At 42.8% G+C, this 13165-nt stretch overlaps 1 protein-coding gene across 1 annotated transcript in view; it reads right to left on the reverse strand.

Moving 5' to 3' along the window:
* Positions 1 to 13165, reverse strand: part of efna5b (ephrin-A5b) — a 455881-nt gene that overhangs the window by 292937 nt on the left and 149779 nt on the right.

The following is a 13165-nucleotide window of genomic DNA, read 5'->3' on the forward strand; positions in this document are numbered from 1 at the left end:
ATAAGCCCACCATTTCAGATTTTTAAAATGTTTTACAGGAAGACACAATATGTAAATTCTATAGCTAACCACGTTAGCAAAATACACCACTTTTCTAACTCCATCAGTTTCTTACTCCATCAGGTGCTATCACCAATTCGGCCAAATAAAGATATTGATAGCCACTAACCAAGAAAAAACCTCATCAGATGCCAGTCTGATAACATATTTATTGTATAGGATAGGTTTTGTTAGAAAAATTTGCATATTTCAGGTAGAAATCATAGTTTACAATTGCACCCACCATCACAACTCGACTAGAATAAATACAGAGAGCAACGTGTATTACCTAATTACTAATCATAAAACATTTCTTAAAAATACACAGCTCACAGCAATGGAAAGACACAGATCTTGTGATTCAGACAATATTTCAGATGTTCTAAGTGTTTAACAGCGAAAACACAATAAATCGTTATATTAGCATACCACATGTGCAAACGTTACCCCGAGCATTGATACAAGCCAAAGAGAGCGATAACGTAATCATCGCCAAAATGTATAAATTTTTTCACTAACCTTCTCAGAATTCTTCCGATGACACTCCTGTAAATCATATTACAACATATGTAACAGATGTATAATTACTCTCCATGCGTTGGTTTTCACAAAATAAATAACTTCGGCCAGTAGTCCCAGTTGAGCATCATTTATTTCTGCTGTTGTTAAATGGGAAACAGCACGTTAGTTGTGCAGGCTTAACAGTGTTGTGGCTGTCGATGGCAAAATCCCTTGCATCACATTTTCATACTGGGCGAACAAAATACAAAAATACAATACAAAATATACATGTGTAAATACCTGTTGTTAAATGGGAAACAGCACGTTAGTTGTGCAGGGCTTAACAGTGTTGATGGCTGTCGATGGCAACTGTAGCATGAAGACAACTGTGTTAGCCGTGGCTTATTGTGACCATGACATCGGTGTATGCTAGCTAACACAATTATTTACAGCATCATATGCCAAAGCACATCCCAGAAAGCCCTTCAATCCCTAACAGGTACCATATACCCACACATGTATAAAATCAGTAACGTACAGCAACTTGTACACATTGTAAAATAGAAAATAGAAAAACAGTATTCAGAACGTGACCTACCCCTTGCATCACATTTTCATACTGGGAAGACCTGACGTTCGCGATCTCCCCTATCTGCAAGCGGGCCAATCACAACACCCTTATTGTCATCAGAGTTGAACTAACCAATAAGAATGCTTGAACATCAAATACACATTTCTTTAGAGGCAAGTGGAAACATAACCAACCCTGTTACATTCTCCCCTGCTGAATTACACTTGCATACTACAAAGAAACTAAATGAGGTATGCAATACCTTGCAATATATATGTCACCAAATATTCCAGTGCAAAGACTATTCTCTAAAGAGAATTAGGGAATTCAAAGACCCGTAGGAAAACATGCCTGTTACATGTTCAGTACACTCAGTGACAATAAGAACCTCAGACAGAAAACTTGGCCTACATGACCCCTGACCCTTACCTCTATAGGGTCTCTTGAAAGTTAAAAGTAAAAAAAAAAAGTAAAAAAATGTGGCTACAGACTTGGATTCTAATCCTACACCCACACAGGTACTCTAATGAATTTGTATGAAAAACCCTCTGTGTCTGCATAGTCTCATGAGTCTCACTGGGCGTTTCCTAACTCGACAGCCCCTGACCTGACAGTCCTAACAGAGTTATCATTACGTTTAACCTGTTCAACTACAACCACCATTGTGGGTCACTGTCCACAGTCGATGGGTAGTCAAGGTCAAAGGTTCTGTGACTGTTGCTGGAGCTTGTGCCACAGTGGCATCTTCAGAATGCCTTTCTTCCTCAGAGGGTTCGGACATTTCTTCTCCAAAGGTTACCTCTGACATGCTTGTGCCACCAGTGGCACCCTCAGAATGTGGTGAGTTCTGAGGTCCCTCGCCAGTGGCCCATCTTCCAGCACATCTAGGGTCTCTTTTTCAGAGGGCTCCGACTGTGTTTCCTCCGAGGTCTGTTCTGATACCCACACACTAGTCCTCTCACCAATGTCCATTTCTGGTATATCTATCATGGATGAGTCCTCCATCTCCTCACTCGGATCCTCACGGTCTCCCGTATTAGGTGTCTCTAAGGCAGTGTCAGGGAGAGGCAAAAAGTTTACAGGCATTATCAGATTACGGTGGACCGTTTTCTCCTGGCCAGTCGACATGTTCTGTATCTTAAAGATGTGGATGTCACTATTCTTCTCCGTAACAATATAGAGGTTTGTTCTCCCAGCGATCCGCCAGCTTCCTCTTTCCACGTTCACCCTTATTCGCCAGCAGCACCCGATCACCGACCTCCACTGGAGCTCCTCTGATCTTCCTGTTGTAGAGGCCCGCATGCCTCTTCAGCTGTTTGGTTGCCGACAACTGTACAGTCTCCATGTCCTCCCTCAGGTCTCTCGTCAGGGATTTGACGTACTCATCATAGTCTACAACATTTGAGTCTTGTAGCACCGTACCAAACATCATGTCGACAGGCAGACGTGGGGTTCTCCAACATCAACTGGAAAGGGGCGTGGCCCGTGTTTCATGGGCTGTACAGTTGTAGGCGAAGGTCAACGACTTCAGCTTCTGGGGCCACCTGTGCTTCGCTCTCGTAGGTAAAGCCTGATCATGTTTCCCAGCGTTCTATTGAACCTTTCGACTCCCCCGTTCCCATCGGATGGTAGGGAGTTGTGTGCGACTTCTGGACTCCTGCAGCACTCACAACAACTCAGCAATCAATTTACTTTCAGTTGGCCCCTTGGTCGGAGTGGATACGACGAGGAAAACCATACACACAGAAGATGTTGTTCCACAGCTGAAGGGCCACTGCTTTAGCTGATTGGTTCGGACACAGAAGGCATGGGCCATCTTAGTAAAATGATCAGTGAGACCAGAACATCCAAAGACTTGTTGTTGGAGTCTTCAGCAGACCAGAAGTCCACACACACAACTCGAGGGCTCAGTCGTGATGATGTTCTCCAGTGGAGCTCTGGCCTCTGGCTCGGGGGCCTTACTGAACACACATCTTGAAGGTCTTGACATACTCTCTCACATCCGACTCCAGACCATGCAGCAGAAGAACCTCTGTCTCGTCAAGTACAACGTCCGCTGTTGCCCCTGATGACCGGCTTCATCGTGGACACCCTTCAAAACTGTCGCCCTCATTGAGGTGGGTACTACATACTGGTACGTCTTCCTCTTTGACAGCAAACTTTTGGTAACGCGATATAGTACACCCATTTTCAGAGTGAGCTTCTCCAGGTCTTCGAATCGCAGAGCCTCGATTGGTTCATGGCCACGTTCCCTCCTAGAAGGTCTACGGCCCCTGTCCACGTAGAAGAAACTCTGGCGAGTGCATCATCCTGGCGCTGCTTTGATATCAGGTCGTCACGGGACAGCACTCTCACATCTGACATCTCAGATGGACCGTGACTGAGCGAGCTGAGGCAGTAAGCAGCGCACAGTTCTGTAGACCAGCCTCCTCTTGCGACCTCAGGACTGCTGACACCGCTTCCTTTGACAGAAGAACCAGGAGAAGGATAGGAGGTAGTTTGGCAGTCCATGACAATTTCACAGGCATCTGCCTCAATTGACGGTGAGCAGCTTTCGAGGTCGAATGGGTGGTTCGACAGCGAACACATCTTGCACCTTCTCAGCATGTACTCCCGCAGCTTCTTCCAGCAAGGCCTTGTATGGAACCCTTGTGATGCGGTGGAGAGCGCTCGGCTGCTCAAATGGCTGTCTACTGAGTGCATCAGCAATGACATTTTTGGACCGGGGGATGTACTTTATGTCAAACTCAAATGGAGCGAGTTATAGCAACCCATCTCTGTCACAGGCGTCCAATTTGGTTGGACAGGATGTATTGTTAATGGGTTGTTGTCTGTCCATACGGTAAAAGGCTGCCCTTAGCCATGATAAACTTCTCACAGACTGCCCAGCGTAAGCAAAAACTCTAACCTATGGCAGATATCTTTGACTGTGCATAAGTAAGAGATTTGCCTAGCGATGCTACGGGCTGGCTGCAGACCATCCTCTGTGGCACTGTGTGAGAAGGACAGCACCTAATCCATTAGATATGGTCTACAGCAGCAAAGAAAGGTCTACAAATATCAGGGTGGGCTAGCATGACTATATCGAGGAGAGCTTGTTTCACTGACTAAAGGCCTGTTTGCACTCACCAGTCAGTCTGCTGCTGTGAGTTTCCTTATGAATTCTTCTTTTCCTCTTTCCTTTCCACATGGCGTGGTGCCTTCGTCCCAGTTGTCAGCCATGCAGACAGGCTTAGCGATGGTGGAGCAACCCTCAATGAACTGCTGGTAACTAGACTATCATTCCGAGAAAGGACCGAATCTTCCCCTGGGAGGGGCACTCCGTGATATTCCTCCATGAGATCTTCTCTGTCATCCCTGCAAATAGCCTTCACTTTTTCCGGGGTCTTTTGGCCACACCTCCTTCAACTGATGACATGCCCCAAGACCGCACGGACCGTCTTCATGAAAATGGCATTTCTTTTTGGAGCCAATTTCAGATTATGGGCCTTGAGACGCTCAAAAAAACCTGACTCCAAGCGTTGCAATCCACAGTCTTCAGTTGGGCCAAAAAAACCAGCACATCGTCCAGGTAGGCATAGAAGGCTAGAAAAAACAATTATCCCAAAATGCTCACATCATTCCTCATGAATGTAGCTGGGCTGTTGCACAGCACTATTGTGGAAGACGGTTATATTCGTATAACCCAAAAGGAGAAGTGAAGGCTGTAAACTTCTTGTCGTCTTCATGCACCTCCACATTGTAGTAGCCTGAGGTCAAATCCATGTAGAGAAAGGGCATTGCACCCAGGGCCGCCAGAGCATCAGCTTGGTGAGGTAAGGTGTAGCATCCTTTACGGTGCGAGCATTGAGCATCGGAATGTCTTGTACACAGTCTCACGATCGCCAGACTTCTTCAGACCAGCAAACGAGCGGGGAGGCATACTCAACTGCTGGATTTCCTGATTTATCTCTCGCTCTTCCATCTTCATCAAGGCCTGCCTGACTTGTCAATAATGATTAGGGAGAGCCTACGGTAAGGTAGCCTTAAAAGGGCTCTAGTGTCACTGAGTCTGATGCGGATGGACATATGCCAGGTAGCCTTCCGCAATCTAGTTTGTACCGGGAGAAGATACACTCGTAGCGGGCTATTAGCTGAACTAGCCGGGCCTTACACTGTTGCGACAACTGATGGACTCAATGTCAATTGCCACCCTAGCCCTAAACTCGTGGCAAAAACTCACTGTCAGCTCGTGCGGTTTACGCACTGTCAACGTCAAGCTATCTCCACTACCCATGTGTTCAAAGTCTTGATTGGCACCCATTTTGTGTACTGCTGCACCAGGGGACCGGTTCGACAGTGGGCCCATCTATGTAGTTCAGTTCAAAGTCCTCTAAAGCCATGAAGCAAAACATCCGCTTATCTTGGCATTGCGTCTCACTTTACTGGCTTTGGTGCGGGATTGATAACTTTGACAGGGACCCGGCCAATCGCTCCCACAAATGTCGCACTTTCTCCCACTAGAATGTTTTTCGGTCTTGAGCGTGCCTTGTAGGCTAAGTTAACGACAGCACTGCTCGCAGATAACATTTTGAGCGTACACAACGGCCCCAGACTAAATGTTCCTGCATGGGCTCCAATGTGACCGCCCGCTTCAGCCTTAGACGTGCCCACTCTTCCGGCACTTCTGTCCTTTCCATCTCTCTACATTAGCCAGCAGACGAACAGTTTTGTCATCTCCATTGTTTCAGATGATGCATCCTTCTCGCCAGAAGTTTACGGTCGTCTTCAGCTCCTCTGATGAGGTGTTTTATCACGTGCTGCCTAGGATGAGCTCAGTCACGTGGCCATCCACTACTAGAACAGGGACAGAGAGGCGCTGCCATACACAGACAGATTCAATTCACACACACTACAGGCTTGGTCCTCAACCCCCGCAGAGCCAACGCAACACCACTTCAGTCGGAACTGAGGGAGCCACTCGTGAGCACACCTGCTTTTCTCCAGGCGTGGCACCACTGTAGAGCTCAATGGCACTGTCCAATAGAACGCTGTCATCATAGCGCTCACTCTATAACATCCCCCGTAAACACACTATCGTATAGAAGAGTTCATCGTTGTGAGCACTCTCGTGTATTTTTGCAATAATGACTTTTTCCGTTCACTTGACTTCAATCACAACACTTGATATATGACTACTAAATCTACAACACTATCGAATTTGGCGGCACCTCACAAGGCCCCGCACTTCCCCCCACCGCAGCTGCGGCCAGCTAGTTTTCTGCTGCTGTGTCGTGTTGCTGTTTGATGGAGCGACGGGAGTTACGATGAAGTGCGAGACATTCCCAGACGTGTGTGCCCAAGCTGCAGTAAACAGAGAAGCAAATAGGTGGTTAGAATAACAATATCCATTGATGCTGTGATTCGCATCCCCCACAACACTTTGCATTCAAAGGCGGGTTCTCCCTTTTCTGGGCTTCCTTGCTGGAAACGTTTATTATAGCCGCCTTAACAGCGTTGCTGAGGCCTCTGCTCCAAAGGACCCGTTCAAGCATGCCCATTCACACGATCCAATGCCTCGGATGAGCCATTTTGGGGCTGCTTGGCAAAGGGGTCCGGGGGAGTTTGCAACAGCCGACACTGGCCTACTTACTTCCTGCAGTCAGTGTGGTGACCAGTGGGCCAGCCGCAAGGGACTTGGAGCCTTCCTTCCCTTGTTACTCCCTCCAGCCTGCCATGGAACCTCCGCAGCCGTCCACTCATGCAATGGTTTGCACTATGAATATCATTGACAGCTTCTGGGTTTCGGCAGTGCTTGTGATGAACATGACAGTCAGAACCAAACGTGATGGATTGTCTAGCTCCTTGTTCTGCCTCTTCAACATTCCTCTGCCACCTTTGGCTCTGTTCTCAGTTCTGATTCCAGTAATCAATGGGAGTCCTCCCCTTCCCATGTGGCAACGTAGAATAAACATCAAGCTAGGGGCATGTAGAAGTTGATTGTGTCGCTAAGTATGCTTCAGAATGTCAAAAAGCCGTCTAGGGTCCGGCGCTTAAGATCAACTGGGTTACTGCGTTAGGCTACTCCTTACCACGTAACGTTGCCCGGCCCTGTCAGCTTACCCAAAACTTCATCTGGACCTCTCCTGCCAACCACCATAGCCCTTCTTCTGCATGTACACTAAATAGTCTGCTCCCACTCATGCACTGGCATTCCTCTGAACCATCCCCCTGAACACGCTGGTTCCCTGACATCATTTTCACCACTACATTTAGACTAGAGCTGGCCCCAACCTTGGTCAACCAACAATAATCAACCGTTCTGGTCCCCACCCATCTCCCATAGCCTTTGATCTCAAACAAGAGGCAATATTGTTTACCCTATTGAGTAACCTATCTGCTTAATAATGTCCCAGAATCCTATAGACACATACCTCCTCCTGGATTTAGGGTGAAAACGTGGCTCGAATCACTGATTGAGGTAGGCTCTAAATCATGTGGAAGGTGCACACTAGCCTGCGCGATAGCTTGGCCGCCAAAGAGGGTGTGTGAAGTTTAACTTGGAAGAAAATAGAGCCCCCTACCCACTGGCAGTGAAGGGTTAAACATGAAAACTCCCTACTCTCCCAAAAACTTCCATTTTAAAATAAAAAAATAGATATTTTTGTTGTTGTTGTTGTAAATATTAAGTGCCCCCAAAAAAATAAAATGAGAAATTATCACATCAATTGAAAACCTTCTATAAAATCACAGCTTGAACATAATGCACCTCAAAATAAAAGTTCAGTAGTGGTTGTCTACAAGGCCAAGAATCAACACAGAAAAGTAACAAGAAGCCCTTAATAAATAGTTGTCTGCCACCCGTGTGTGTAGAAAATGGCATCACCCTCACTTAAGTTGGCTTCCGAAGGTCACTAGCCGTAAACAGCACAATTACATTCACGAAATAATCATACATCAACAACATACAACTAATAAACAGTATATTAATCCCATCATCACTCATGCTTACCAGGAGCCTCCCTGGAACTCCACTTGCGCAGAATGCAAACCATGGCTTAAGGCGGTATCAGCAACCACAGTACTTCCTGAAGCCGGGTCTCCGATCCCTTCCAGTGACGTCCCGGCGAAGACAAAGAAGACGAGTCACGCACCAGTGTAACAAGTGTTATAAGTTGACTCTCCATGCGTTGTGTTTTACAAATAAATAACTTCGCCAGTAGTCCCAGTGAGCATCATTTATTTCTGCTGTTGTGTAAATGGAAAACAGCACGTTAGTTGTGGCAGGGCTAACAGTGTTGATGGCTGTCGATGCAAAATCCCTTGCCATCACATTTCATACTGGGTGAACAAATACAAAAATACAATACAAAATATAACATGTGTAAATCACCTGTTGTTTAAATGGGAACAGCACGTAGTTGTGCAGGTTTAACAGTGTTGATGGCTGTCGAAGGTGGCCAAAATTCTGTAGCATGAAGACAACGGTTAGCCGGGCTTATGTGACCATGACATCGGTGTGTTGCTAGCTAACAACAATTAATTTACAGCAATCATATGCCAAAGCAATCCCAGAAAAGCCCTTCAATCCCTAAACAGGTACATATACCTCACACATGTATAAAGTATAACAGTAACAGTACAGGCAATTGGTACAACATTGTTAAAATAGAATAGAAAACAGTATTAAGAAAGTGACCCTACCTCTTTGCATCACTTTTCATACTGGAAGACCTGACGTTCGCGATTCCCCTATCGCAAGCGGGGCCATCCCAACCCTTATTGTCCAATCAGAGTTGCCACTAACCAACATAAGAATGCTGAACATCAAATACACCCATTTTCTTAGAGGCAGTGGAACATAACAACCCTGTTACACATACATATAGAGTTTGTTCGAAAATGTGGTCATATTTAGCCACAAAAAAACGTGGTTATAGAACATGACAATACTAGCAAACTAGCCTGAAATGTGGCGCCATTTTGGACAGTGATCTGGCGTAATGAAATAACTTAATCGTAAGTATGATTACCTTTCTACCTGACTCCTAATGGTAAATCTACTGTAATGATACCTTTCTTACCTGACTCCTAAATGTCATATCTACTGTATGATTACCTTTCTAAGCTGGACTCCTAATGGTAATATCACTGTAATGATTACCTTTCTAACTGACTATAATGTAATATCTAATGTATGATTTACTTTCTACCATGACTACTAATGGTAATATCTACTGTATGGATTACCTTCTATCTGACTCCTAATGGTAATATCTACTGTAATGATTACCGTTCAATGACTCTAATAGGTAATATCTACTGTATGATTACCTTTCTACTGACTCCTAATGGTAATATCGTATTGTATGAATTACCTCTTTCTAACATGACTCCCTACAATGGTAAATTCACGGTAAATGATTACTTCTAACTGACTCCCTAAATGGTAATTCTTACTGTATGATACTTTCTAATTGAAAACTTTTTCTAATGGTAATATCTACTGTATATTACCTACTTTCTAACTGACTGCCTAATGGTAATATCTAACTGTATGATTACCCTACCTTTCTAATTGACTTCTAATGGTAATATCTACTCTATAATTACCTTTCCAACTGAACTCCCTAACGGTAAATCTACAGTAATGATTATTACCTTTCCTCCCTGACTCCTAATGGTAGTATCTATGTATGATTACTTTTCTAACTGACTCCTAATGGTAATATCTACTGTATGATACCTTTCTAATTGACTCCTACTGGTAATATCTACTGTATGATTACCTTTCTAAACTGACTCTAATGGTAAATATCTACTGTATGATACTTTCTAAATCTGACTCCCATGGTAATATTCTACTACTTAGTATGAATTACTCTTTCCCTAACTGACTCCTAATGGTAATATCTACTGTATGATTAACCTTTCTACATTGACTCCTAATGGTAATTCTACTGTATGATTACACCTTTTCTAACTGACCTCCTAAATTGGTAATATCACTGTATGGATTACCTTTTAACTGACTCCGTAATGGTAGATATGACTACTCTAACTACTGATGGATATACCTTTCCAATATTGATTCCTAAATGGTAATCTTTATCTAACGGTATGATGATTATAAACCTCTTTCTAAAACCTGACTCCCCCTAATGGCTAATATCATACGTATGATATCGATTACCTATACTTTCTAATGTGACTCCTAATGGTAATTCTAAACTGTATATTACCTTTCCTAACTGACGTTCTAATTGGTAAAATCTACTGTATGATTACTTCGAATTGCTCCTTAATGGTAATATTAACTGTAATATTAATTACCCCTCCAAAACTGATTTCCTAATGGTAAAATCTACAGTTATGGATTACTTCTAACTGACAACCTAATCGGTAGTAATCTAGTGTTAATACTTTTCTAAGACGGTGGAGAAAAAAAAAATACTGACTCCTAAAATGGTACAATATCAATATCTACCTACTGTATGGAATTACCACCCTTTCTAGACTGAGATCCTAATGGTATATCTACACTGTATGATTACACCTTTTAAACTGCCCTTAATGGTAATGAGATCTATCTTTTGTATATTACCCCCTTTCTAAACTGAACTCCTAAGTGGTAAATGCTAAACTGGTAATGATTAACTATTCACAAGATCTGTATCTTTCATCTGGTGTCTTGGACTTGTGATTTAATGATATTTAGATGCTAGTATTTACTTGTGACGCTATGCTAGGCTATGCTAGTCAGCTTTTTTACTGTGGGTGGTGCTCCCGGATCCGGGATGAGTACCAACTAAAAGTTAAAGGTGAATATGATCTCTGGCTTCGATTTTATTTGATACATGTCACAATATCATCCTAAAGTATGTTTTTTCAATATAGTTTCATTATATTATTGAAATTTATTCTGGACTTTAGACGTGATGCGACACAAGAATTTTGTCAAGATGGAGAGGTTAGCGCCGCACTGCCAGTGTGCTTGCTAATTCAAGAGGGAAATCGTTCGTTCTGGATCGAAATAAAGACGTTTCTGAACAAAGGACCCCTTGGAGAACATTCTGATGGAAGATCAACAAAGATAAGGACCCAATTTGGGATGCTTTTTCATATATCTGTCGAACTGTGCTATGCTACCGTTTGACTAGAATCAATGCTGCTGTGTGCTAGCTATTGTAGTAAGCTAATATAACGATATATTGTGTTTTCGCTGTAAAACACTTCAAAAATCGGAAATATTGGCTCTATTCACAAGATCTTTGTCTTTCATTAGCTATCCACCATATATTTCTCTGAAATGTTTTATGATGTGTAATTAGTAGTTGACGTTGGTGTCTGTATTTTCTCTGGCTACTCCCGTGCGATTTCTGACTGTAGCTATGGTAGCAGTAATGGTAGCAGTAATGTAAAACTGATTTATAGCTAGAATATGCACATTTTTTGAACAAAACATAGATTTATTGTGTAACATGTTATAGGACTGTCATCTGAGGTAGTTTTTTCTAGGTTATTTAGGTTGGTTCTAGGTTAGTTAGGTTGGCTTGTGCATGCTACTTGCATCCTACTTGTGCTGTGAAAAATGTCTGTCCTCCTTTTTTATTTGGTGGTGAGCTAACATAAATATATGTGGTGTTTTCTCTGTAAAACATTAAAAAAATCGGACATGTTGGCTGGATTGACAAGATGTTTATCTTTCAAATGCTGTATTGGACTTGTTAATGTGTGAAAGTTAAATATTTTTAAAAAATAGATTTTGAATTTCGCGCCCTGCACTTGAGCTGGATGTTGTCATAGGTGTACCGGCGTCGGGCTGCAGCCATAACAGGTTAAAGGCTGTCAAAAACGTGATTTAACTTGACTTTTATAGTGAGGAAATAAATATGAGGTTGGAATTATTCTGTGAAATAGTGAAAATGATAATACAATCCTTTAGTGTGAGAGCGGTTTTAAAAGACTGCCTGAAATTTCAGCCTGCTTTGGTGGGATGGGGTTTTAACCTGCCTGGTGACATCCCTAGGTTGTAAATTAGCTAATGGACCAATAAGAAAGAGTTCTAAACCTCTCTGCCAATAACTGCACATTTTCAGTTTCCCCCTCCCCACTCAGACCATGCCCAGACAGTCCTAGCTAAATTCTTGCTTTGTTGCTAAGAAGCTATTTTTGTTTCTTATTGAAAACAATCACAGTAAGGTACTTACTTGTTCCCAGAAATTATTTGGGGTGGCATTTAGCTTAGTGGTTAGAGCTTTGGACTAGTAACCAAAAGGTTTCTAGATCAAATCCCTAAGCTGACAAGATAGAAATCTGTTGTTCTGCCCCTGAACAAGGCAGTTAACTGACTATTCCTAGGCTGTCATTGTAAATAGGAATTTGTTCTTAACTGCCTTGCCTGCTTAAATAAAAACAGCTGTGTTGGACCTTTAATGATATTGACTGGCAGAGGTTCAAACAATGAGTTTACAAAACTATTTGGGTGATTTCACCAAATTCACATAGAAATGTGAGTTATAGATCTATCATTCTACTTGAAAACAAGTAAAAGAAACATACCTTTTCTATGTGAGCTATTTCTATGCTTCCCGTTCTTAAGTTTTGTTTTTGCATRATTTACTTTTAGTTTTGTACACCAGCTTCAAACAGCTAACAACAGTTCTAGAAAATATATTTCACAGCGTTTTCGATGGTACAATGATTCTCTACACTATACCAACTTATTTTGTCACAATAACTGAAATTAGGCAAACTATTAAAGTTTTAGCAACCAGGAATTGGTGGAGCGATTTCTGCATAGTACAACTTTAAGAACACCTTCCTAATACTGATATACTCTACAAGGTATTAATATACTCTAGAAGGTGTCGAAAGCGTTCGACATGGATGCTGGCCCATGTTGACTCCAATACTTCCCACAGTTGAGTCAAGTCAGCTATACGTCCTTTGGGTGGTGGACCATTCTGGATACACACAGGAAACAGTTCAGCGTAAATAACTATGCAGTGTTGCAGTTCTTGACAAAAACATGTGTGCCTGGCACCTACTACCATACCCCGTTCAAAGGCACTT

This window comes from Salvelinus sp. IW2-2015, linkage group LG33 (genome assembly GCF_002910315.2).
Source record: "Salvelinus sp. IW2-2015 linkage group LG33, ASM291031v2, whole genome shotgun sequence".
Lineage (NCBI taxonomy): Eukaryota > Metazoa > Chordata > Actinopteri > Salmoniformes > Salmonidae > Salvelinus > Salvelinus sp. IW2-2015.